The sequence below is a fragment of the Anser brachyrhynchus genome, assembly GCF_964034855.1.
Source record: "Anser brachyrhynchus genome assembly, chromosome: 5".
NCBI lineage: Eukaryota > Metazoa > Chordata > Aves > Anseriformes > Anatidae > Anser > Anser brachyrhynchus.
Genome location: NC_137699.1, coordinates 15107198 through 15134102, shown reverse-complemented (window position 1 = coordinate 15134102; position 26905 = coordinate 15107198). Strand labels below are relative to the sequence as shown.

At 36.1% G+C, this 26905-nt stretch overlaps 1 protein-coding gene across 19 annotated transcripts in view; it reads right to left on the bottom strand.

Moving 5' to 3' along the window:
* The window catches only part of LRRC4C (leucine rich repeat containing 4C), a 515374-nt gene that overhangs the window by 22095 nt on the left and 466374 nt on the right, over nucleotides 1-26905 (bottom strand). The window lies entirely within an intron of this gene.

Sequence of the window (26905 nt, the reverse complement as noted above, 5' to 3'; positions counted from 1 at the left end):
TATAGATCACCTGTTTCTAAGTTAAAGAGAGAAGCATGTTGTGATTTCCTCTATCCCTAATTTAATCTCTTCACTTTTTAAGTTCTTACTAGTGCTGCAGAAATAGGAAAAATGGTGGAGCTGAGAAAGTGCAGAATTATACTGTGCAATAGATGTTTACACAGAGGGTCTGAAATCATTACCAGTCCTTTGAGAGGGTCTGGAGAGACTAGGATTCAACAACTTGAATGTTGTGCCATGCAAATAAAACAGAATTGCTTCTAGGAAGAGGTAATGAAAAGGGAAGATGAGTGTCTTTGTTACCATTTTCTATTTCATAGAATAATCATGCCTTAAAGCTCCTAAGACCAGTTCCTCGGATACTTGCTTGCAATGTGGGGTTCCAGACAAATAATGACATTTACAGAGGCTATGTCATCCTGCCAAGGACTTTAGGTCAACTGACTATCTATTTTGTTAATTGAGAGATGAGTACAGATATGTACAAACATTCAAGGCACACATATATCACAGACACATGCTTAAAAAAGAGGTAGGGTCTGAAATTAAGATCTCAAAAGAGGAAATTAACTCACTTGCCTACTGACTCACCCTAGCCTAGCCTTGTTTGAGGGTAGTCATGTGATCCACTGATTTGAAATCTAATTATGCCCTACTGCTAAGAACAAACGCAGGGAACTGCATGTACCCAAGGAGACATTTCAAAGAGCTTTCCTCCATGGAATGTCTGCAATACCTATTTTTAAATAAAGGACCCAAGATTTTGCCTCCACTGAAATGAAGCTAATCTCTGCACAGCAAACCAAAAGAGCATTCTCCTAATTAGCTTTGTCTGTATTAAGCCAGACACAAACATGAGAGGTTTCCACTGCAGTCCCCAGAATCAATCAAAACCTCCTTCAAATACTTCTTGTACATTTGATAAATACATGGTCCTATATGACTGACTGAAAAAAATCCACTTAAAAAAAAATTGCTAACGCTATATTTTAGTCATGGTGGCTGAAGAAATTTTTGAATCCCAGTTCATCCTTTTGGATAAAATAGCGTTTGAAAACAACTCTGCCAACAAAGGAATAGATCTGCATAGCCTGACTTTTCTAAGAACAAAGGAGCTGGAAAATCTTTCTTCACTGAAGAGCTGTTTCTTTTTAAAATGCAGTTCTTGTGACATCATGGATATCCTTATGTCTACAAAATACTATCAGTTCTGGATTTTGTGTTTCCTTTGAAAAGATATCCAGCAGCCTAACAACAATGAACAGCTTACTGGGGATGAGATTCAGCATGCACTAAGAAGACCTCCTGAAACACTGCATAACCAAAAATTTCATATAAAAATGTATTACCCATAGTTTGGGTACTTTTTAAATCTTGAAAATGAAATGAAATTAAACATGGAGAACATTTTAGTCTCATTATCACCAGCATATATAATTCAAGCAAAATTATCACAGCCAATAAAAATCATCAAACATCCCTGTTTTTAAAATTACATGATCACTAGAACATGGAAATCACTATCAGTTTCTAAGAACAGCTGTAGGATGGACAGTGCTCTTATAACCCATTAAAGCTATCTTAATTTGTACATCCTTATCAGCATTCCACTGTCTCAACAAATTGGTGCTTCATGAGAGCTTTATCTGAACACATGGTGTTCCATACCAGTGGCCCTGCAATAAGCAATAAAACATAACAAAACAACGTTAACAGCACAGTGTGCTGGTTTGAGTAGCATGTAATTCAATAAGTTTTGGTAGCTTGGCTAGTGTAATTCCAACCTGTCTGTAGATTCAGATAAAAAGATAGAAAAGACATTTTCAGCAAGTCTGAATTGCACATGTATTCTCTCTCATCGTGTCTTTTCCCAGACCTGAATTGTTCCCAAGTCCAACTACAGACAGAAGGGACCAATGGCTCTGCAATCTATAAAAGAATTAACTATGCTTTTGTTTTATGGGCCAGAAGAGAAGCTAAAATAAACCCTTTTCTTATGCCACACCTAATTCTCCAGTTACATTGTTAGGTTCTTTCAGCTTCATTTAAAACATCAAGTATTAGTTGTTGCTTACAGAAAAATGCTGGATGTATTTTTTTTTTTTTTTTGGTGACCTGATCCAATAGGGCAATAGGGTAAAACCTCTCCTTGTACGAAGTAGACTGCTAGATCTCTCTGATTTCAGCTGCTGCCTTAGCAGCTGCACCCTGTGCAATGGTGTGTCTGCCGGGGGGGGGGATTTATGGTATGCACTGCAGGCAAAGGGGGGTGGGCAGCTGGGGGCACAGCAGCCGGGATGCGGAAAGGCTGTGCAGTGCTGGCAGTCCCCTCCAGGCTGTACTGCAGAAAAAATGGGAGAGCGAGGGAGCTGCTGACAGCCCACACATTGGATGATCGGTTTCTTTCTGAAATGAGGAAAGTAAAACAACACTCAGCAGTGATGAAAAGAAGTAAAAGAGCAGCCCTGAACTATCACTTCTCTCAGTGTTGCAGGGACTGGCTTCGTGCCCAAGGCAAAATTACGTCTAAACTCTCACACGCAGCTGAGCGAAAAATGCTGGAGTGTGCAGGGACTATCTGAGTTGAAGTTCCCATTTCCATGTGATCCTAAAAACAGCTGAAGATCCCAACCTCAGGATTTGGCCTAAATGCTATAAATATATATATTTTTTTCACCCTTGCATAGCCCAATGTAGTGGTTTTCAGCAATGCAGAACTGTCTCTATAGGAAACTTAAAACCCTTATCCAAGAAAGCTGCAGCTCAGAAATGATTCCCCAGAGCTGTGCTCTCACATCTGTGCTGCACTGACACCACAGAACCTCTATGAGCACTGATGCCCTTCCCAAAAAAAAAGCAGCTGGTCTGTGATATTCACCACTGTGAGGTACCACCAAGGGTAGGAGCTTACCTAGATTTAAATGTGGGGATGACGGGATGTTTGTCAATACTGTGAACATCCAAAGTGGCTTAAAACTATAACTTTAGTGGTATGAATTAAAACGCTACAAACCCCTGAGTTTCCAAGCAGGCCTTGATATATAATTAGATGAATTTAAAAGAAAACTCCCCTATGCACAGGTTATTTTATAATTGCCATCTGTGCAGAATTTTTATACTTTACACTGAAGCAATCTGCACTGCCCACTCCCAGAGACGGGAAACTGGATGAGAATAACACTAGGTTGAGCTAGTAAGACAGTTCCGCAGCTATGTCCCTATAGAGGCGACGTGGGAGAGACGCTACAGATCAGTTACACGACAGACAGATATTTCATTTTTTAAGATGATGAACACACTAGTTCATTACAATCTGAAAGGTGAAGCTCTTCAGACAGTTCAAATTGAAATCTAACTGTAATTCTTCTTGCTTTCATGTCTATATCTGCTTTTTTTTTTTTCACTCCAATAGATAACATTGCCAGCCTTCTAAAGGAATGTTGTTAGCTGTTCTTTACACTGAGAGAGGGTCACTGTCTGTGAGATCAGCTTGTCTGAGAATAATCAACATACTGTACTCAACTCTTGTCACAGAAGAGAGCTGCTTTTGTTTCCTCCCCAGTTGAAGTTTAATTTTCTCTCCTTAATCTGAGTTTTAAAGGGTCTTACAGAAGTGTCAACTCTGTGTTGCTTGATGATGGAATTTTATTAGTCTAAGGTGACATTTCAGGTTTTGTTTTAATCATTTCTATGTTATTGCTTCCTGCAGGGAAGAATTCTTTTAAATCGACGCCACATTGCTGTGCACAGTAGAGACCTCCCTTGGCAGGATATAAGAAAAAAATCGTACTTCAATGATAGCTATTCATACCCCAAAAGCAGGCAGAGAGTAACAAGGAATAAAGCAGTCAGAGAATCTCTGAATATGGTCATCTTTTGCAAAAAGAGTAATGGAGGATAAGGCATGGTCTGTAGTTGTTGAGGAAAACTGTTCAACATACAAAAGCAATTCCAACTCCTATTACCGTAGTCCAAAAATAAATCTGTGGCATTTCTTTCTGCACCAAACTTACAAATAAGTATGTATATGCATATGGATAAAGCCTGTATGAATATACCACAACCTGATTTGCAATATCCCTTATATAGAACTAGAAATATCCAGCAAAATGTGATAAAGGAGAATTTGAGAAATCTATTAAAAAATTCTCTTGACCACAACAGTCAAAGTCCAGCTCTATATTTTCTGTTGCCTAACACTCCTACAAATTTACACTTACCCTCGCCAGATGATTCCATTAGAATCAATGTCAGCAGCCAAATGCTATTATATTAATTTTTCTAGAGAAAGTTAACACCTAAATCGCAAGACCAGAATGCTCAATATTTATTTCTAAAGTTGTTCTATTGTCTGTGCATATAAACAGGATTTAAGCATTCAAAAATTAGTAAGATACAGAAATTTTTGACACGGTTTTGTATCTGCTAATTCCTTTCCTTTTGAGCTCAAAGGCAAGCCATTTTATCACTTGGTTTTATAAATCTATCTGGAACTTAAGATCTCAGTTTAAAAATAGAGCTTTCGCCTATATACAAACAAAAATGCATTTTTGCTTATTAGGAACATATGAGGAGTGATGTCAATCTTAATAATGAGATTATGAAAGCCACTGGACACATTTAAATTTTGTATTATTTAGATATTTATATTTTCCATTAAAGAAAGGAATATTACAAGAATGTGCTGTCAACAGAAAATTTAATTTAAACCCAAGAGATTATTTGCCTATTTTTCACCTTTTCTTCTTTGCATTTTAAGATTTTCCTGCAATTTTATTACACATATATCAGCATTGTGCTGGTGCGTGAACAGAAACAGAAACTGATTGGTATTTATTCATTGCCCAAGCTGAAGAAACTGCAGAGTGCACAGAGCACATGCATTAGCTATAAAAATTCTGTCAGCTTTAATAATTTACGTTATTATTAGTAACACTGTGTGAGCAGGCATGTTTCCCAGGATTCACTAAAAACAAGGCAGAGTCCAAAATTCATGCCTTTCCTATGGTTAGGCTTTATTATTCCATGGAAAATAACAAAACAGCTTAACAGTTAAAAATATATATGTTTCTCTATAGACCTCCTCAAATTTAGCTGCTGGTAGTTTTCCTCCCTTAGGATGTATTAATCTTTTCTCTTCAACAGAGCCAATCCTACTTCCTTTATATTTAGGTCATGATAATGAGTTACCTGCCTCGGTGAGTCATTGCGCTGCTATTGACAATTCTTATGATTTTATAATGAGATATTATTTTTAAGTGTCAAATTATATTGCCTTCCTACAGTCAGTCATAATGCTTTCTGTACTTTGAAATGACTACCAGCCACATTTCTATACTGACATTTGCTGCAGATGCAGCTACAGTCCATTTGAATACTACTGCTTTTTGCTGTTTTGAATAATAATAATTAAAAAATAAATAAAAATGCCAGGCTTCCCTGAGAGTTAATGGCCACCTCCTACATTTTATTTTATGCTTAGTGGGCTGAATAATAAGACTGGTCAGGAATTTTACAAGATATTGTTTTTTCAGAAAATCCTTGGCAAAAAGACAAATTTGTCAAGGCTTCCAGTGGAGTGGGAAGCCCAGAAAGCTCGTCAGCCCTGCTTAGAGGATGTATCTGAGACCATCCTTCTGCCTGGTGCACAGTGAGGGGCCTGGTGGCCCTGGAGCACACAACTTTAAAGCTCTGTAAGCTTGGCTTACACTGATTCTCCAAGAGTTTCTTGTTAACTATCTTTGCACTTGTGTAAGAAGGAATGCCGGTTTCCTCAGCAGCCCAAGAATCTTGTAATTTTTTTAGCCTCACTTGCTTGAAACTATCTCGGAATTTCTAGGTCATGTGAAATTTGTAAATCTTATTCTGCTATTAATCTTTTGTGCTCTTATTTTTTACTTTTGTAGTAATGAGTTTCAGTAAACAGTTGCACTGCATAAAGGGATGGGAACATTTAAGCAGAATGGGACAGTCTGCAGGAAGTTGAAAATAATACAGAAAAATAAATTTTGTAAAAGGGGGAAAAGCTGCGGAGAGAGGTTTTGTGAAGTTATAGTAGATAACTATAAAAACAACTTTAGAGCAGTCAGAAAAACACCAGGATTAGGGATTATAAGAGAAAGAATAGAAAACAAAAACATTGACATACTCTTAAGTTCCTGACATTCCCACTTGAATACTGTGACACATTTTAAAAGGATATAAAAGAACAAAAGAAAGTTTACAGCACAGTAGCCGAAATGATGAAAGACATGGAACAGATTCGCATGGGACATGACCAAATGGGCTAGAATTCTGCAAAAGAAACAGAGGAGGGCAAAATAACTGAAATCTAAAAAATAACAAGTGTTATAGAAAAAAAATAACAGGAATTGACCATTTTCTGTTGTTTCTCCCTATGAAAGTATAAAGTGTGTATCAAGACACAAAAGGAATTTTATTTTATTTTTTTCAGAAAACATATAGTTAAACAAATGGATACTGGACAATTATTTGGGAGAGCAACACAGTAAGAGTTATTAAATATAAGTCCACTTTGGGGTCATAAATTCATCTAAGCTGAAAACAGTCAGAGACTGGACAAGTACTTAGTTAGGGGAAGAAGCCTATGCAGTTGACCTGCTGTTTGGTGTGGGGGTCTTTGATGTGTTCACAAAACTACTGTTGAAAAGAGAATACCAGCACAGACAATCCTGTGGTGATACTGTAGCAGCATCAGCTCTGAGGTTAACAGAGGCATTCATTGTGATAAAACCAAGTACCTGGGTAAACTTCCATCAAATACTGAAGAAACAAGCTAGCAGAATGAAAAGCTATCAAGAGTACCACAGAAATAAAATCCCAGAGAAGTCCCAAGTTAAAAATACTGGAGAGTAAACCGATAAGTTATTATTACGCTTTTTGTTCTTTTCCTATTTCCTACATATCCACTGTGTGCTACTACAGGAGAAGGATATTGAACTAGATGGATCTATGGCCTGACATGGAAAGGTCATGTTCATATGAACACTCCTATGTTCATGCTCTTAAGAAAGGATGGCATAAGTAAGAGACCAGAAATATTAGCAATTTCATACATTTTAGGGAACATGTTGATTAGATCTTCAGAGCAACTAGTCTTCCGAGCAAAATACCTCCTAGAGAAGTTAAAAAGGAGTCAGCAGAGTGATATCAGAAGAAAATGGAAAGAGCTAATATATAAGTGACATTGTTAGACATGAGGAGGTTTACTTTTTTGATTTTGAATTTCTGCATGAATTTTGGACTTAAATCTGAAAACAAGTGTGTGACTAAAGCACAAAATAAAATGGAGAGCACATCTCACAAAGTGTGAATAATGTTCAAGACAGAACAATTAAATACTTAACATGGATGGTGGTGGAAGCAAGATAACATAATCAACCCTTTCCAAATTGGATTGGTATCTGCATACTGAGTGGGATGTTTTAATGTTTCTAGTTACATAAGGTACTTCCTTTATTACTATATATATGTGTGTGTGTGTATATATATATATATATATATATATTCACACCCACACCTCAAAGTATCTCTCTTTTAATTCAAGCAGTGTAGAGAGATTAGTTGAGTCAGTGGAGATGTTTTCCAATAACAGAGCAAAATAATAGACAATTCTACTGGTGGTCTAGGAGCCTGAAAGAAAAACTGAATCTTCTCTGGTGGAATGCTACAAGACAATACACCATTCGCGGCTGTAATACAAACAAAATATCTAAGTAATAATAGGATTCCACCCTAGCCACCACTAGTGCAGATGGAAACAATTTATCTCCTATTGCTTAAAAGCTTTCATCCTATCAAAGCTACACAGTAAAATAAGAAGACAAATAAAAACAGTGGATTTTTTTTTTTTTTTTTACTAAACATGTTTCAAAGTTAACCTTCACGACTAGAGAACACAATGAACAGAAATATTTGACCGAGAGCACTATACATATGTATATTTGGACACACTCGCACAGCTGTGCATGGTGTAGACACATATAAAACCTTTTTTCTTTTTCCCACCCTTTCTGGAGTAAGTTTCTGCCTCTTAAATCACTTTGAACAGCTGAAAAAAATGTTTCCTTTGATTCTTGTTTATGTATTTATTTGGCCAAAGTTAGATGCCCATAGGGAAATTATTGAATCCTTGATTTTTTAATTGTAGCTATTAAATTTTAAGGGACTTGTTAACTGCCCCTGCAAGTTCCTTTGCATTATATACTATTTCTTTGCTTATACCCCCAAAATTCAATATAAAGGAATATCCTCTAAATTGTCTAACAGCTAGAAATCCAGCGCAGACATAGAGAAGTGGAACATGACCTACAGATAGGCAGATCAGCCAGACCCCCAAAATTGCTTACATTTTCTTTTTCCTAAAATTAATGTTTATTGCACAGCATAATGTGTCCTTTTTATAATTTCAAAAGCCAAGATGAACCTCAACCCATCTTTGTTATCAGTTCCACTAATCTGACAGGGTTGGGTCTAAGCTCCCATTTGACATAGGATATAGTCTGGCATATCTCATGCTCATACAGAGCAGTAGTGAGTTTATTGTGAATCCACTAATTTAGGGCAATTTTAAAGTTTGGGGCCTTTCTCTATATTATATGTGAATCAAAACCAAAATTGCTCATTAATTCAGCTTTCCTTCTAAATAAAACTGAGCCAATATCCTCAAGCGATGTCAAAGAGAAATAGACTGCGGGCTATGTATATTTTCAGAACATGAAAATTGTTTCTTTTTTACTTATGGAAATAAAATTCTCAAAATAATTACAGTTGGATTATCAACTGTATTCCCATTTTTTTTCCTGCAATCAAAAGACTTCAATTAAAAGCATACTTTCTACTTAAACTTCTCTGTCCTGCTTTACATGACATCTACCAGATGTCATGTGTAGTTACATTTCACTTTGCAGTTTGAAAGCATTTCCACGGGTGTACAAAGAAGCTGTGATTCTTAACATGCTTTCAATAGCAATAAAGAGCAATATTTGATGATAATCTGCGAGCAAATTCTGGATCTTGCTAGTTTCATGTTTAGGTAATATAAAATTGGACATGTTTAAAAAATACACTTTATATATAGAAATAAATAGATCTAGCAGTGCAGACAACCAGAACACAAAAGAGTATTCCTCAAAGAAACTTGATAATATCAAGAAGCCCATGAGACGCAACGGTTTGCAGAGCAAGGGAACCCTGCCTACATTCCTGGGGGTCTGTCACTGAACTGTAAACCATGAAAGATGCTTGCATTAGAAATAAAATGGATATAAATATTAATTTCTGATTGTCCGAAGGGGAACTTCCACTTACTTCCATTCAATGTTTTTTTTTTTTCCTAGTAAATGGTTATTTGTTCACTTTTGTTTTTCACCTACTGATATTCATTAGAGATTTAGAAGTATTTTACAAAAGCACCACATAAGCACCACACAACAGTCACTCAGCATCAGCCTTATTCTGATGCCAGAGAAATTGATGAAGTGGGAGCAAAGATGATTCAATATTATCTCTCACCTATTCAACATAAACCTAGATATAAACAAATGATAATTCAAATGAAAATCTTCAGTTAACATCCAATGAACTATTTGTCTTCTATGTTTAAGATAGATATGTTCAAAGTATTTTTAGTTTTATGCTGCATGGCCACACAGGCATTTTTTTGCACTAAGAGTTTAATTACATTGGTTTCTCTCCTTTTCTTTCTAGAGGAGCTGTCACTAAGATTAAAATTGTTCAAGGCACATCTAAGCAAGAAGATGACTTTAGGGTTCATTATCTAATTGATCAAACAACCTGCTAATTAAATGTATCTGGGCCTAATCAAAGTACAGACAATGCAGAAGCATAGTGAAACTGTCAGCTAGGTGCATAAGACTCAAGCCATCAAGGTGACTGCAGCTCAGTATTTTACTTAATTACATTAAAGCTAAGATTCTCAAAGGAGCCTAGCAGAGGGAATTGGTGGTCTACCTTACATTGCCCTGCATATGTAATGCCATGGTTTTGTGGTACCTGTATCTTAGCAATAAGATCTGTTTCATATGACTGCTCTTGCCAAGCTTGGTCAGCTCCTACAGTTTTGACACAGAAATATGAGTCTAGTGCAAAATCTGGGTTAAATTATCTATGTGAATTGTCTTCTTCATGGTGCCGAAGTCAGACATATAGATCTGTCATATGTCTAGTCTTCAACAAGAAACAGAACAAACAACAAAAAAATTGTCTCCATTGTTTAAAAGCAGTGAGCTGCTATAATGTATATACAAAACTGCTTTATGCCATTTCTCTCTTAACTCTGTACAAACAGTAGCATTTTATTTCTCATTAAGGCCTATCCCCATTCTGAAAATACAAATAAGCAGCTGATGATGCCTCATTCCTGGAAGTGTTCAAGGCCAGGTCGGATGGGGCATTGAGCAACCTCGTCTGGTGGAAGGTGTCCGTGCTCAAGGCAGGAGGGTTGGAACTACATGATCTTTAAGGTCCCTTCTGACCCAAACAATTCTGTGATTTCTTATGAGTACTATGACTTAAAGCATTTGACAATATCTATAACTCATAAAAATAAAAAATAGGGTGAAAGTACTGTGTTCTCCACATGCATATAACATTTTCTGTACTCAGATGGTATGACAAAGACAATGAGATCATTTGAGAACAGATTTAACAGTCTGGTTGATAACACAGGTTGGAGCCAGAGGTAATATATGCTTATATCTCTTTGAACAATAACAGGTTAGTCTCAGTGATTCAAGACTAATCTATTCAAACAGGTGGTAAGATCCTGGGCACTCAAGCAGTTCTTATGCAAAGGTAAACCACATTATTTTTCATTACTGTTATTATACATGTTGCGATAGCATCTGGAGGTCCGAATCATGCCTGTAACACTGAAAGATACCTCAAAATTCACCTTAAAAGTGAGAACAGATGCAAGATGATCTGTTTAATGCCATGCAATGAATCAGAAGCACAACTATGACCGAAAAACACTGGCATCATTCTTCTACTCTAACTCATAGGCAAAACTCCAGTTGTTTAATGATGCATATAAAAACTCTAAGGCATGGCTCTGCCTGGTGTCACTCCTGGTTAGAGACCAACTGTACATTGCCGCACTGTAGCTTGCCCTGGAGCTGAACGTGGTTATCGCCTAATGTTATAGAGTGGTATCTCCAGAATGGAATAAATTAGTTGCTAATGCTGTTCACACACAGCTTTCCACATATCTACTAATTGGCTGAGTGTTTTTGAACTTCTGATTACTAAGAAAGATATGTAGCAGTAACCACCAACTGACAGAATTATCTTCTGTGAGGTGATTTGCAGCCACTTGTCTGGGTACAGTAGAGATCTCTGGTAATAATATATATGAAAAGTAGGCTGAGTCTCATAACGCACACTGTGCCTCTTAAACATAAAATTGAAATAGATAATGTAGTTTTATAAATTTGAACAAAGTAAAATTAGGAGGTTCTAAAGAATCTAATGAAATTCACTTCAATGTGAATAGAAGGTGAGAATAGGAAGGAAGACAGAGTAAAAGCCTGTTTTTACACAGACTTTGCAGTCAAGCCAGATCTCAGAGACTCTGACTAATCATGTTCTTAAGCATTGTAGCTCTTCCATTTGGGAAGCATCACCTGGTTTTAAACCAACTTTCTTCTGATATACGTTTAGCATATTTACTAACAGCTCCTCAAAGATATGATCAACATACTCTGATTTGAATTTCAGCCATTATGGGATCATCTACCCACTGGATCTGAGACTCTTACTAAACTCAGTGGCATTTCATATGCCTCAGAGACTGTTACAGAAACAGAAATTACAACATAAGTCTTTTAAATGAACATATTTAAGCATTGAACAAAAATGTCCATGGACAGTTCATGTGTACATCAGGAAGAAAGCATGCATGTATAGGAACATACATGTGTATATGTATATGAACTGAAATACCGAGTTCCGGTTATGTTACAGAAGAAATTTCATATATGACCCGTAGCTTTCAGAGGCAACAGACCATTAATCTGCAGTGCTACTCAATTCCCAGCAGCCCCTTCTGTTCTTCAGTTTTACTTTTGAATTATTTTTTACAAGGAAATGAACTGAATACCTGAAGTTGAAAAATAAAAATCAAACATGTCTTAACATGTTTGTGTAAAGAGCCTTAAAAAAATTCTTCCAGCCTTTCTTTAAGCTGGAAGCCCATCAAAAAGAAGCATTAGTTCAGAAACAGAAGTTGCCTTTTCCAAAAGTTTAGCACAGCTAGCAGTTTCAGAGTCTACAACCTGGATGGAGTCAAGGACACAGATTTGGGAAGAAACTTCATCTAGTAAACCTAAAAACGTCTAAGGTATAAAAATCTTAAGAAATTGAGGGGCATTATTCAGATTCAATCAAAAGACCTTGTGAGATTTATTTTTTTCTAATTGCTTTACTGAACAACTAGGGCAGAGTCAAGGAAAATTCAATGGCTGGTAAAACAGGCCACAACAACAATAGGTCAAGCAATATTTTTCATCCCATAGAGTCTGAATCAGATTTAGGCAGATGCCAGCTTTGCTCATACCAGGATCCCCTTCTGCAATGCTGAAAATCTCAAGAGCTCACTAGGAAATGGTCTGAGACGACAATATTTTTTGCTCTTGCTTCAGTGACAAAGGATTCCCAGTTCGGGGTTTACATTTGCCTAGAGCATTTAAGAATTGCATTTTGTATCTTGCCCTCCAAAGGCTTTGCAAGAGAAAGCTATTTAAATCTTTGCATCCTCTGTAAATGTGTATTTATTATCTCATGTATTATCTCATGTATCTCAAGTACATTTTTAAAAAGAGTTATTACAGACAAAAGGGTGGGAACCAGCAATGATGAAGGTGGAGCAGTTTTACTGAAGTTTTACTATTATGGTTTAACAAAAAAAAAAGTTAACACTCACAAAAAAATAAATAGGATTTTTGATTTCACTTCAGCTAGCCTTTCAAAAGCATTCAAGAAATTAAGGAGGCAGGAACAGATGACTTGTGTCTTGCTCCTACTCTCTGCCTTTGCCAGAACATCACCTTCCTTCCTATCATGAAAATAGAATCATGGAATCATGGAATTATAAAGGTTGGAAAAGACCTCCAAGATCATCTGGTCCCACCATTGCCCTACTGCCAATGCCACCCACGACAGCATGTACCTAAGCACCAGGTCCAACCTTTAATATCCTGCCCCAAATTCCTGCCTTATTAGAACTTAGCAGCAATTAAGTGAGTGCAGGTATTTAGTGCATCAACATCTAATGCAAATATCTAACAGCCCATCCCTCTTTGTACATACACAGACGAAATGAGCAATGTAACATCCCCTATACTCTTCTACTGAAATGTTGGCAGTGCAGCAAAACATTAACGGTCATATTTTAAAACATATTTGTGACATTAAGATGGAAGAAAAGCAATAGGAGCTCCTGTAGGATGGAAACAACACATCTTGAATTGAAAATCAGGGGTTTGGATGTTCTTTTGAACGTGGTCATTGGCTCTCCTATTCCTACCCAAAAGGGAACCAAAGCAGGGAAAGGTGGGATGCTGTGGCACAGACTATAGACACTGCACATTGGTGGCAAAGAAGAATTCAGTTCTCTGACTTCTAGCTCACTTCATTTCCTCCACAACAGATGCATTATCTACTAAAGAAGAGGGAGTAGAGCCATCCAGATCAGTGAGTAATTGCTCGTCTTAATCCAGCAATCTGCATTTTATATTTCTTCACAGTACTAACAAATGCAGTGCAAGATGCCCAGCCAAATGAGAATGCTGTTTTCTCTCCTTTTGAAAAGCAAATGATCCTTGCATGATTTGCAGTTACTGTATTAATTATGAAAACATCTACTTACTTAGGATTTTTCTAAACCACTCTGAAAGTAAAACCATTTAAATGTTGATTCAGTTTCAGTGCCCAAGTGAACTGCCCCCAAGGAATCCCAGCCACTGAATCGCTTGAAAATGCCCTTGTAAATTAGCAAGCATTGCACAAACACTGCTGGTAAATTCAATCATTTCTGTGTCGTGCTGCATTGTTATCTGCTGCTTACTTAGAGAGTTCATTCTTCCTTAATTCCATGTAGGTTAGTGAGATGATACGAATGACTTTGCTTAAGTGGCACTGACTCTATTAATACTTAACTTCAGAGAATAATAAAAACAGAGCCAAAAGACTTTAAACTATCACTTGCATAGCATTTCCTCATGCTCTCTATTTTTTAAATATCTATTATCTCTTCAATGATACTTTTCCATTTACAAAAATCCTTTGTACAGTAATTGAGCTTAATGTAGTGCTATTAGAAGAAAGAAATGTAGAAGATCAAGGTTCAGGCTACAGAAAATCTCATGTCTTTCAATCCCTATGGACTTCCACAGAATTAACCAGGGCCAGGATTCTGAAAACTAGATGATGCCTATGCTAAGGCTGTCAGTGGCTTCTATTACAGCTGTTGCTGTATCAGCCCTTCCAGAAATCAGAGCCTTGACAGTTCTTAAATAAAATAAATTCACTCGCTTATTTATTATTTCATTGCTTGCTTCCCAAATTACAGGAGAACTGAGAAAAATACTCAAAAGTATGCTTTTCAATGAAACTGAAATATCCGATATATTCTTTCAACAGTAAAGATAACAATAGCATATTAAAATGTCAAAAGCAGAGAATTATATTCCTACTATAAATTTGCATTACAACCCTGCAAGCAGCCATTTTGTGAGTGCAAACTCTGTATGTCAAGGATAAGATTTGAAAATTTATTATCATATTTTATAAAAATTTTCCTAAGTTTTAGACCTCTCGACTTCATCATATAATTATTTTGATCAGGATATAATCATTTATATTAGTGATTAATGTGATTACATAAGTATTTAAATGCCTGAGGTACTGTAAGTTAAATATAAATTAGAAAAAAAGGATGTATTTATATATCTTTCCTATTTTCAACATAGGTAATTTTTGCAGAAGATTAGGAAGCAGTTTCTAATTCTAATAAAATGCATAGAACATTTTATATAACTTTGTACTACACAGCTTTTCATTAAACAGGGTTAAAAATGTTAACTCTCGGTGGAATAGTGATGATTTAATTAAAGTTTGCAAACGCTGTGTTTCCAATATTTGTAAAGGAACATGAAAGATATGCAGAGTAATTCTTACTATAGTATTACAAGTGTTATTCCCTGACAGTCTATTAATATTTTCCCCGTTTTATTCCCCAAACTCAAATAATTCTAATGTTGTTCTCAGACATATTACAAACCTCCTGCCTCTTCTGTTCTTTTAGTTTCGCAAACTCAGAGCAATCGGTGCTGTCTATATTTGTATAGATAAGTACATGTTCTTCCTTAATTCTGGAGCAATCCTTTCTTGCATTGCGTGTTAATAGAAATGATTAAGCAACATTTGGGTAGAGAACTATAGCCCCAGTTGGCTGGCCCTCCTACCAGCTAATATTTCAGCCTTGATGAAGTTAGTCATCTTACATTAAATATAATGGTGCCAGGCAAATTGTGAATGATGCCAATAACTTGTGTAATTTTCTGAAAAGCCACTTTAGCTGTTAAATTGTCCTATTTCTTCATTCTCGTGATTTTGGTAATGGAAGCATATGAAATTATGGTATGCTAAAAGCATAAATAAGCTATAAATAAAATGGTGTATTTTGTTATAACACAAGGAGGATGCCATTCCTGGGTCTTGGTCTTATAAGCACTCAATGCAACCATATTTGTTACTTACATATGAGATTTATTTACACTGTGAGGATAGACTCTTTCCATGCAAAAGTGGAGTAGATTTTAATATAGGAAATAAATTGATTAACTAATTATTCTGCACTTATGATATTTAAGTAAACCATAACATTCATCAGAATAGGAATGATACCTTAAATTTCAGGAACCTGGTGAAATTCAGATTCCATCAGTCTAAAACTCCAATTACAATTACAGATGTTCTTCAGTACTTTCACAATTTTGTACTGTGCACTTTTAAAAGGTTTCCCTAGACTTAGTTGTGTTTCAGAGATTATAGCACACACCGAGCACTTGTATTGTATCCCATCCCCCCCTTCCCCCCCATAAGAAACATTAACGTATGGTGAAAAAGAAAGTTGGGATTTAGGTACCCTTGTCAAAATACTTCATAGTACCACAAAGTATTAATAAACAATCCTCCACACATTTGTCCTGTTTAAGACTCTCACTCCAGGAAACATGCCTCAACTGTAAACAGCATATTTTCATTGCTTGCTGCAAACTGCAGACAAGGTAAAAAAAAAAAAAAAAAGAAAATGATCTACACTTTTCAAGTGGCTTATTTTGTAATTAAGAATTTCAGTCATTCATATAGAATATAAATATCTTTAAAGTCCTCTCTGATACATGTATGCACAATAAGCAATCATTATATAGTGGTAGAACTGAGATGTGAAATAGCATAGGTATGACCCACAAAATGAAGCACCATGTGTGGGGAGAATGAAACAAACAAACAAAAAGTCCCCAACCCTTAGGACTTTGGGCTTAAATCCAGGAAATTAAATACATTTATTGTTATGACTATTACATGCCATTCCAAATGAGCAATGCAAAGTATTTTTTTTCCAAAGGATTCATTAATTAGACAATAATCCAGTGAATTAAGTATTGTGGTATTCATTTTAAAGACCATTAAATATAAGCATGGACAGCTTGAGTGACATACCCCAGGAGTGTATAATATAGAACTGAGGTACAAGAAAAACTCAGGCATCTTAGTTCCCTTGGAAACTAAAAGGAGAAACTTCAACTTTAATTTTGTGAAGAATACAGCAGGTAAAAAAGAGAAGGGATCTTGACCATCACATGAAAGTGCAGTAAAGAATCAAAAGTTAGCAAGAGGCAATGAGAAGACTGAGCCTGGAAAAAATGGAAAGTAAATAACATGTTATATCTGTTAAATGTGATTTAGTTATTAACTGAAACAAGAACCTAATGTGAACTGGAGGTGGCATAGAATCATAAAGGGAAATTACATGCAATATTGAGATTATTTTGATTGTAGACATTTGCTAGATAGCCACATGATCAGGAGAAGCAAAATGAGAATGAGGTGATAATTGAAATGCAAAGCAAGCAGATGAGAAGATGACATAGGGGGCAATCAAGGGGAGATTTTGACAGCTGCTTGGGCAAGTGCTGGAATCCATTAAATTGAATTACAAAATGTCACCAGTGCAGCAGCCAGTCGGATTCAGTTTACAGTAGTTTGGCACAGTGGAGAGGTCATGTTTCATTAGGATTAGCCCTGTTTCTCTTTAACACAGTTCCCTGAATATCAAGCAAGAAGCAATAGAGTTCCGATTTTCACAAGTTGACGGGTCTCTTGTATGCACCACTGTCATTTTAAATACTCATCTATGGCATATATTTTTGTTGTAGCTGCGCTTACAGCAATTTACCTGCATCTTCCACACTGCATATATCACTTAGGCAAGCAAAAATAGTGTTAAAATTCCAAAAGTCTAAGCCTAGATTATCACAGAGCTCTTTAAGAAACAGTACAGATTCTTATCTTGTTTACTTATACTTGCAGTCTTTCTCATTCTGTTCAGTTCTGGATCTTTGTGACCTTTGATTACTTGCTGCTCTTAAGAACTGTCATATAACTCTGGTCACTAACTTCATGCTTCCTCCTCAGAACCTTACATTTTCTGATGATATACTTTAAAACAGTCTACCATTAAGCAAACAATACCAAATCCAGTAGTCACAACAGTAGTGTTGTTGTTGTTGTTGTTGTTTTCTTTCACCCAAAAGAAAGAAAGGTAACAAACAGTACTTTTAGTATTATCTCTTACTTTCTCATCATTTGCCTTAGAGGCTGTAGCTTCCTCATGGCCACCTCTTTGCATGTAAGAGTTATGAATAAAACAGCACTACTGATTAACTTATCAGGTAAGTGCAGGTCCAGGTGCTTTATGAGCACAGAGTGTAATATGCACTGTGACAAGTATGAATGAAATGAATATGGTAAGTTTATTTCAAAATCATTTTCTACGATCTTGACTTCAAAATGCAGCCATTTTTCCTCTTACATATATATTATGCCAAATACCTGAGCCTCCAGACAGAAAAAAATATAGAACGCAGCACTAAGATACAAGTCTGAATTTTAGAAAGCACTGATCTCCCAAAAGCCTCGTAACTTGAAACACATTAAGAATACTTAGACCCTCACAGTTTCAGATTTCATATTACTCAGGCTGGTACAACAACACTTCTGTGAGCGTTCTGGAGCTTATAAAAGTTAACTATTTCATGGAATCATAGAATCATTTAGGTTGGAAAAGGCCTTCAAGGTCAAACCATCAACCTGACCTACCCAAGTCCCATCACTTGTCCCTAAGTGCCACATCCATGTCTCTTAAATACCTCCAGGGATGGGGACTCCACCACTTCCCTGGAAAGCCTCATTGTCTCCTCATGTCCTATCACATCAAGTATTCTCCAAACGGCACATCATCTGGCTACAGAGGTGAAGAATGTGTCGAAGTGGTACACTGTCTTAGAGGAATTGACTTTGGTCTAGGGTTTCATCTTTCTGTCTGATTTCTTGTTTTTTTTTCCTGTTCCTTCAAAGTTTTATCTGAACACATCATACGGATTGTAATTACAAAATTTCACTGTCAAATTCATTTGATATTTGAATTTATTATATGACACAATATACACAAGATATTTGTTATTTGAACATATTACATACTGACATAAAAGAAATCAGGAAGTAAATTTAAGAGAAGAAAAATCCCTCTTCATATTCTCTAGAAAGGTGACGGCAATACTGCATGACTTAACCAGTCATTTAATGGCTTATATTAAATCATAGTCATATCATGTAAGTATCAAATCTTTCCTTTCTACAAACCTGGAAAAAAATCAGTGAATATACCTCATTTTATTTCCTCATTCCAAGACCACACTCTAATAGTGAGGGATGTCTAGCAGCATTGGAAGCAGCTCAGAATTTCCAATGGGAATAATTTATTGTGATATGCAATAACAACAAGAACATTTGAGATGGAGACAGTTTGGGATCAGCTCCAGAGAGATGCTGAGAAAGAATTTAAGCATGCATTTTAGGTCTATATCCCTCAGTTGGTTAGACCCACTGTTCCCCAAATATGTGATGTCTCAGGAAACAAGACAGTGTTTAATGAGATGGAACAGTTATTCCCCAGGACAATAGTACTCTATTAGTACTCAACCTGTGTATGATGTAAATCTTTAGTGGTTGTTTACCCAGCAATGTCTTATAGCGGCATATTTATATATGCTGATGTAAAAACATATTGACAGCACAAGGCCATGCAGATCTTAAACACTCGGAGTAATAGCTAAATGTAATAATTAATGATTATTTTAAAAGTCTGAGATTAGAAAAGTTAATCACACAGTAAAGAAAGACTTCACAGGTAGATAAGAAAAATTATATAGGGAAAGGAGATGAGGTTGCATTGCCATTAGCTGCTTTCTGTGATAGCTCATTGGGTTAGCTATTACCAAAGAAGTCAAACCTAAGTATGTGTGTGTAGTAGCTGAAACATAAAAAGCAAGCAGGAAGCTCCTGCTGGGAACATAGGAAGAAGAGGTCTTAGATTTCTCTGCATGAGGTTAGAGAAATGTTTGGAGATATGTTCCCCTGTGGAGTTCAACAGCAAAGTAACCATTAAACAGCCAAAAGCATGGCACCAGCAAAGGAGAAAGAGAAAAGGGAAAACGCCTCTACAGCAGCAGATGTGCTGTGTTAGTGACAAAAACTGGATCTAATGGTCATTACTCACAATCTTCAGCTACACTGAGGTAGATTAGAAAAGTATTAAAAGTAATCACGAGCCTTAAAATAAGGACCACTTGGATTTTTTTTTTTTAATAAAATGCAGAATAATTAGAATAAAGATCGAAAATTTATCTGTCCATACATGAGTGCAAAGAAAAAGAAATAAAGGAAACCTTCTCCTGCTGCTGGCCAGTATAAGTAAAAAAAGATTAAAAAAAAAAAAAAAGAAAAAAGATTGACAAGAGGAGAAATTGCAGTCTTGTTTGTCCAGAGCTGATGGGGAAATAGGAGGATCACAAACTCTACACTAGAAAGCCAGCTTAACAACTTGCTTTCTGCATCTTACATGATCCCCACCAAAAATAAAATCCCCGACAAGCCATAATGCTTATAGTGGAACAGGAGCCAGCTCCTCCTATAGAAACACTGTTTTGGCATGATTTTATAAAATGTGCATCTTTGTCAGTAAAATAGGCTGCAAAGATCAACTTGGATCAAAAACTAGGTAAGAAAGTGCCATCTTTATGTCATCTCTTTGCCCCAAGGCTGCGTCCAATTGGATCTTACATCACAGACATCCATCTAATGTTTTCTTGTGCCTAGTTAACTTGAACTTCTTGATGAGCTTCATGTTCCAGACATAAATCTCCTAGTAAAATAAATAATGCATTTTGCATTTCTCCTAAGACTGATGGTGTTCCAGAAGAGAAAAGAAAAGTGTATGACACATTTTCTTCAGAGAAAGGTGGCATCTGAGACCAGGAAGGGCACTGGATAAGTAATATTTTCTCTAACTGTGGGCCATAAATCTCTTGGAGGTCATCCAAAGGTTTAAAAAGAAACCTGTCAGTGAGCAACAGCTCAGTCCTGCAGAGCTGGGAATTAAGAGGGATTATTATTACTTACTCCATTTTTTACACTTCCTAGAAAGCTTCAAATCATGCTTAATTGATGGAAATAGTTCAGCTTCTTCAAAATGAGGACATCAATAAGCACAGTTGTTTTCTGCTCTCCTGTCCTGGAGAACCTGGTTACTACTGACTGGTGAGGATCACTCGAAAACAGATGAGCTGAAAGGGCCCTTAACTTTCAGAAAGTTGGCTAAGTCTAATAATTAAAGCAAAAGATGTGAGGAGAAATGACAAGGCAAATAGACCATTGTTCCACAGACATTTCTCTTGGCAACAGGGCCTTTCTCAGGAAGCTTCTGCCTCCTGTGTCCCCAGCTACTGTTTCCATCCTCTGAACACCCATTTGGTTGTGCTGATATAATTCCACTCACTCAACAGACCACCGGGGAACCAGGTTATAACATCCATATCAAAAGCAAGCCTCCCTATAAAGGGGGATTATTTTTAAAACATTATTTTTAATCTATCTTTTTCATCATGCAACCCCATAAACAGTGGTATGGACAAGCAATGGGGACAGAATCAACTTAAGCACAATGAGCTACTGAATAACTGCCTCAGGACAGAGCAGGAATAGAGCTAGGTGACACAAGGAGAAGGACTCATTACTAACTAGAACACTGATCTGGAAGACAGAATGACAAGGTGTCAGTTAACCATGGTACCTATCTAGGGCAGAGGACAGGGTGAGTCAGCAACATGACAAACAAACAAAAAAACCCAACACATAATTAGATGCAAATGAAATAAACGAAATGTTCGCAGACTTGTTTCCAAGAAGAATGTTTTTCAATGTTTTTCGTGAGGTCTTTATAAGCACGAAATATGATGAGACTATAGAAGCTTGCAAGGCAGAACTGCAAGACCAAGTCAATACAGAAGCATTGATTAAATGCAGAAGGAGGAGAGTAAGAGTAGATCAAAGGAGACAAAAAATATCTCTGCGGTGTTGAGGTAGGAAAAAATTGGAAGGTTAATCAATTCTATCAATTCTCATGTTAAATTATATAAATAATAAGTTAATAATAATAAAAAAACCTATTGTAAATACTTACCCATTTCTTTTGGAGGGAAATTCAAGAAGTATAAAATAAGCAAATGACAGCACAAAGTCAGGGCATCTGGAGTATTTAGCTCTTAGTAATTCCTCTTTATATTACCTACAGCCAGAGGAAGCAAAGGTCTAGGGAAGCACCTTCCTTTCTCAGACACACTGCTGAGCTCAACTCAACATTCCACTTCTCCACATACAGACCTCCAGCTGTTTTTACTGGGAGTTCTGGGCACTGACTGACAGAGTTTAAACTTCCTAATAACAGCAAGAAATAAGTGTGTATGTACTACACCTGAAACACATTACACTCTCTCTCTCAAAAACAAAAAATAAAAAAAAATTCTCAGCTGCAAAGAGAAGCATTTAAAAAATTCCCAGATTTTCTTTCTCTACAGTTACTTTTTTAAGTAATCCTGTGCAATGAATGAGGTCTCAGTGGATGGCAGATATATAGGAAGGAATGACTAAGACATGATCACACACCTGAAGATTGTGACATAATATTTATGTGGATGTAAACAGTTTATCATTCTATCCCTCCCAAATTTACATTTTACTGGAATGGTTTTCTACCACAGCAATCCTTACATAGGAACTAAACTGTTTCTGAGGAGGGAAGAAGTTGCAAATTTCTACTTCATTTTTTCTAAGAAAATGAAGAAAGCAGAAAGCAGAGGTGTTAATGGCATGTGCATGAACACTTTTATTACCGTTCTCATAGGAGGTTAAAATCCTAAAGCCAAACAGTTCCAAATTATTTAACCTATTGATAAGTTTTACAGTCATCACAAGTTCAGATTCATTTTAAGTCTTATTATAACCAGTACATATAAGGGTCAGCACAGTTGTTTACTTATCTTCATTATCATTTCTTGTGTGCACTAAATTCATAGCATGACCACGGAATCTGCAGCCTCTTTAAGTAGAGAACGTAATGTATGAGAGTGAATTTGTCCTTTTCTTCTGCAGGGGACTAGAAATAACCGTGGCATTCCTGGTATGACAGTGGGCATACATACATCAATGGCTCTATAACCTCACCGTGAATTGAAGGAATTTAACTTTTTTTTTGTGTGTGTATGTGTTTCAAATATACATAACTGTTATAGCCAACAAATAGCTCTTCTGAATTCTAAGTCAGTCCTTCCTCTCATTCCTTCCTCTCACTCCTCCTTCCTTCATTTCAGTTGTTGCCAGCACTCATAAATTTTATATTGTATCTGTAATAATGAGTAAACATCAACACACATACTTAAAATTGTATCAACGCTAACAAGTTTCTGTCCAAGCTATTAAGAAAAGAAAATAATCAAGCACATACATTTTTATGTATCTAAATAGACTAGCCCCTTATTATTAAGTCAAAGTTTCAATCCCATCCTGTTGAAAATGAGAAACTTCCTTTCTATCAGGATTAAGAGGTTTCAAATCAGGCCCTATTTGTAGAAGTCTTTTGTTTTCTGAAAGTCTTTACTCTTTTCCTATTTCTCTTTTTTGTTCTGTGTTGACTCCTGAGGTAAGGAATAACAAATAACTGGGAAAAAACAACAACCCCACACAGAAATTTGCTTCTGGGACTAAAAATGGGAGATTATGAAGATGGTAATATAATTCTCTGATCTATGTGATCCATAGTTAAGTTTTCAAATGTTCCTTATTTGTAACCACTTGTGTAAACGCTTTTTTAAGTGCCTAACTTGAAAATAGAGGAATGAATAAGTGATACCCCTAAGAAAACATAGAGAATACTGTATTTCTTTTATAGTACAGAATATTGTAGATTACTATATTTCTTTTCAGGAAGTCACTTCTAAGCATGATGGAATAAAGACTTTCTGTTATTTCATTCACAGGATGGCACAGCTTACAGTTTTCATCCTGGAATTTTCACCAAATTCTACATTAGACTGTCCAATAGGAAATTTCTTGTTCACACATGGCTCAGGAAAATCTGAAAATTTGGCAAGTGAGATAAATAATGTCTAATATTCCTTCTTCACCATCCATAAATCAATGAAACTAAAAAAACCCATTCTGTAAACTGGAATTGAAAATGCATGCCAGCAAGTTCAAGTAAAACACATGTAATAGAAGATTATGTTTACATTTCCCTCACATCAGATTAAATCCCATAAAAATCAGATTTCACACTTCACCTTCTAAAGCCTTTTTCACATTGTGATTTTAATCAAACTGAAATAAAAAATAAAAAGAGAAAAAAATGCATCTATTGCAAGCTGCTGTACTTCTGGTTTATTCAGATTTTCTTAGTGATCTTCAGTTGTTACTTGAATCTCATCAGCCTGTTAACTGGGACAGTGGAAAGGTCATTAGAAAAATATTTCTGGTGGCATTCTGTCTGAAACAGAATTAGAATAAAAGAATTCTGGGAATATTTAAGAAAAAAAAATAGCAAGGAAGAAAAATTTCCAAAACATGGAGTTCAGGAAAGGTGCAAGCTATCATTTGATCTTGGATTAATAATCAAGAGGTTCAGCTAGCAGAGCCTGACTGACATAGTAGAGTATGCCAGGTACAGCACTGGTGTCATTGCTTTGACAGAAATTGCTAAACCCAGCATGCACTTTCTAGATTTTTTTGTTCATTTTGTTAATTAGAACTTTTGTTTAAGCAAGTGAATAACCATTGATTTCCCTCTGTGACCATGTAGGATGCATAAAGTTTATATACAGCTTGAATTTGATTTGTTATTGCTAACACTGATAAACCCAATTTTGTTTATGAGCCCCATTTTTCACTTTTATTTTCTTTTTGGATCATGACAGATGGAAATTCCATTATTAAATGGCCACCAATTCAGACTTAAATGACTTCTTCTACTAAAAGAACACTGATTTTTCATGTTGGTCATTTTAAATTTAACTTTTTGCTGCAGTAAAGGAATGGATTACAGTAGCTCTCAGATCAGTCACTAGTGGATATTACTGATATTACCCATTACTGTGAAACCTAGCCACTAGTTGCAATGCTTTGTGTATATTTAGATGAGCCAAGGACATGAGAAATAAGAAGATCACTTGCTTAGTGTTCCTAACATGCAGATTGTGTGATGCCAAAACTTTAGTATTCCTCACAAAACTAAACAGGGCCACTTGTGCAACTGGGCAATTTTGCCTACCTTAGCCATTAACCCCTTTCTACAAAAAGTGCTACTTTATCTTTAAAAAACTGCACAGGAGTGAACAGTAGATCATCACTCTCTCTCTTTATTCTATTTCTGTGACTTAAGCAGCCTTTTCTGTTTAGACAAGTTATCATAACTTCTAGTTGTGGTATCTTGGATTCTCAAAGAGCTGTAAAGACGTGATAATGAATTTAAATGGACTAAGTGGAAAAAGGCTCAGATTTCAAAGATAATAGGAAAGAGTCCTAAATCCTAACTTTCTTAATCCTTCACATTTGTGTCTTATCTTCTTTATTCATAAAACTGGAATAATGATCAAACAACAGGAGCTGCAAAGGTAAAAAACAAACAAACAAACAAACAAAAACCTACTCACTTGTAGAATATACTGCTTCTAAACATGAAGTTTTGCTAAAGAAACCCATTTCTGAGTGCAGTGTTCGGAGAAGTTGAGCACTTTTGTGCTGCTTGGTTATTTAATATACTAGGCAGCGTGCTACCGTTTTCACTATGATGTACTGTATTTTTAAGTATTGATCAGAGGCTCACTGTGTTCAGAGAGGCACCTCTTGTTTCTTTATGCATCTGAAGGAATTAATGACTGTGAAGCAGTCAAATACTCTTGTAATCAGCACACACACACAAAAAAAAAAACAGATATAAATCAAGGGGATTAAATAAAGACATTGCTTCCCTCATTTTGGGATACATCTCAATGTCGTAGGACACTCTTGTTCTTTGCTTATATAGCTCTTTTCATAAGGTATCATAGTGCCATAATATGCCAATGTTAGAAAACTACTGAAAATAATAATATGATAGTATATAATAGTCTATCTGTCCAATATAAAGCAATGCTTTAATATATTAGAAATATATTCTCAATTTAGCTTTAGTTCACCTATGTTAGCTACTATATTTTATGCCATATAAAATCAGTTTTATCTGTACAGCTCACTTGCTTTACAGAAAAAAATGCAGGGATTACCCCCAAAATAAATTTTATTTTACTTAATTTAGTTCAAATATCTGTATGGCTGAAAAGAACAACAATTTACTGGATTAAAATAATCTTCAGCCCCAAAAGACAAAGCATATCCAGGTCTGCCTGGTGATGTGGGCTGCCTCTTTGCCATCTGCTCCTAAGGAGGAAGAACACAGGACAGTTCTGCCAGAGGGAATTCCTTCCCAAAGGCTGCTATTTGGCAGCCACCGTCTCCATACTGATGCTTATGGAGCAGTAGGAAGCATTCCCAGCACCTGTGTCTCAAGGTACAGCTCCCTTTAATTTACCTGCAGACATAATCTTTTGAATTTTTACCCACAGCAGTGTAGGCAGTCCTGTTTCACTCGATTCATTTTTATCCCCAATACAAGACCGGTTTAAAAATAAAAAAGAAAGCTATACCTAGCAAAACTTGAGATTAAAGTTTTGCACAGTGCAAGCAAGCAGAGCATTGCAGGCCAAAACACAGCAAACAAAGAAACAAAACAACATAGAATGTTATTCTAATCAAAATGTTGTTTCAGTCTATGCTTACAACTAGGTTTCATTCACATCCCTCATGCAAAATGTCTTTCAGTGTGTTTTTGCTCAACGGCTATAAAGTCATGTTTTATAGAATCATGCCCCCTTCATGCAGCTCCACAAGAATAACTATCTTCTCCAGCTACTTTGATACAGCTTTAAATGCCCTAGGGAGTTCTAGCTGCAGTCAGACACCTTATGTATATAAATTGGTTTCAGTTTGCTCTTTTAATAATCATATTGCTTAATGCAGGCAGTTCATTTGGTAATATTCAATTCTTGTTACAGCTATCAATACCTTCATAATAAACATTATTCCAGACATCGCATATAAATAAAAGCTGGTGTGCGTCTGACGGTTTCTTACAGAAACCTCACCTCCTACA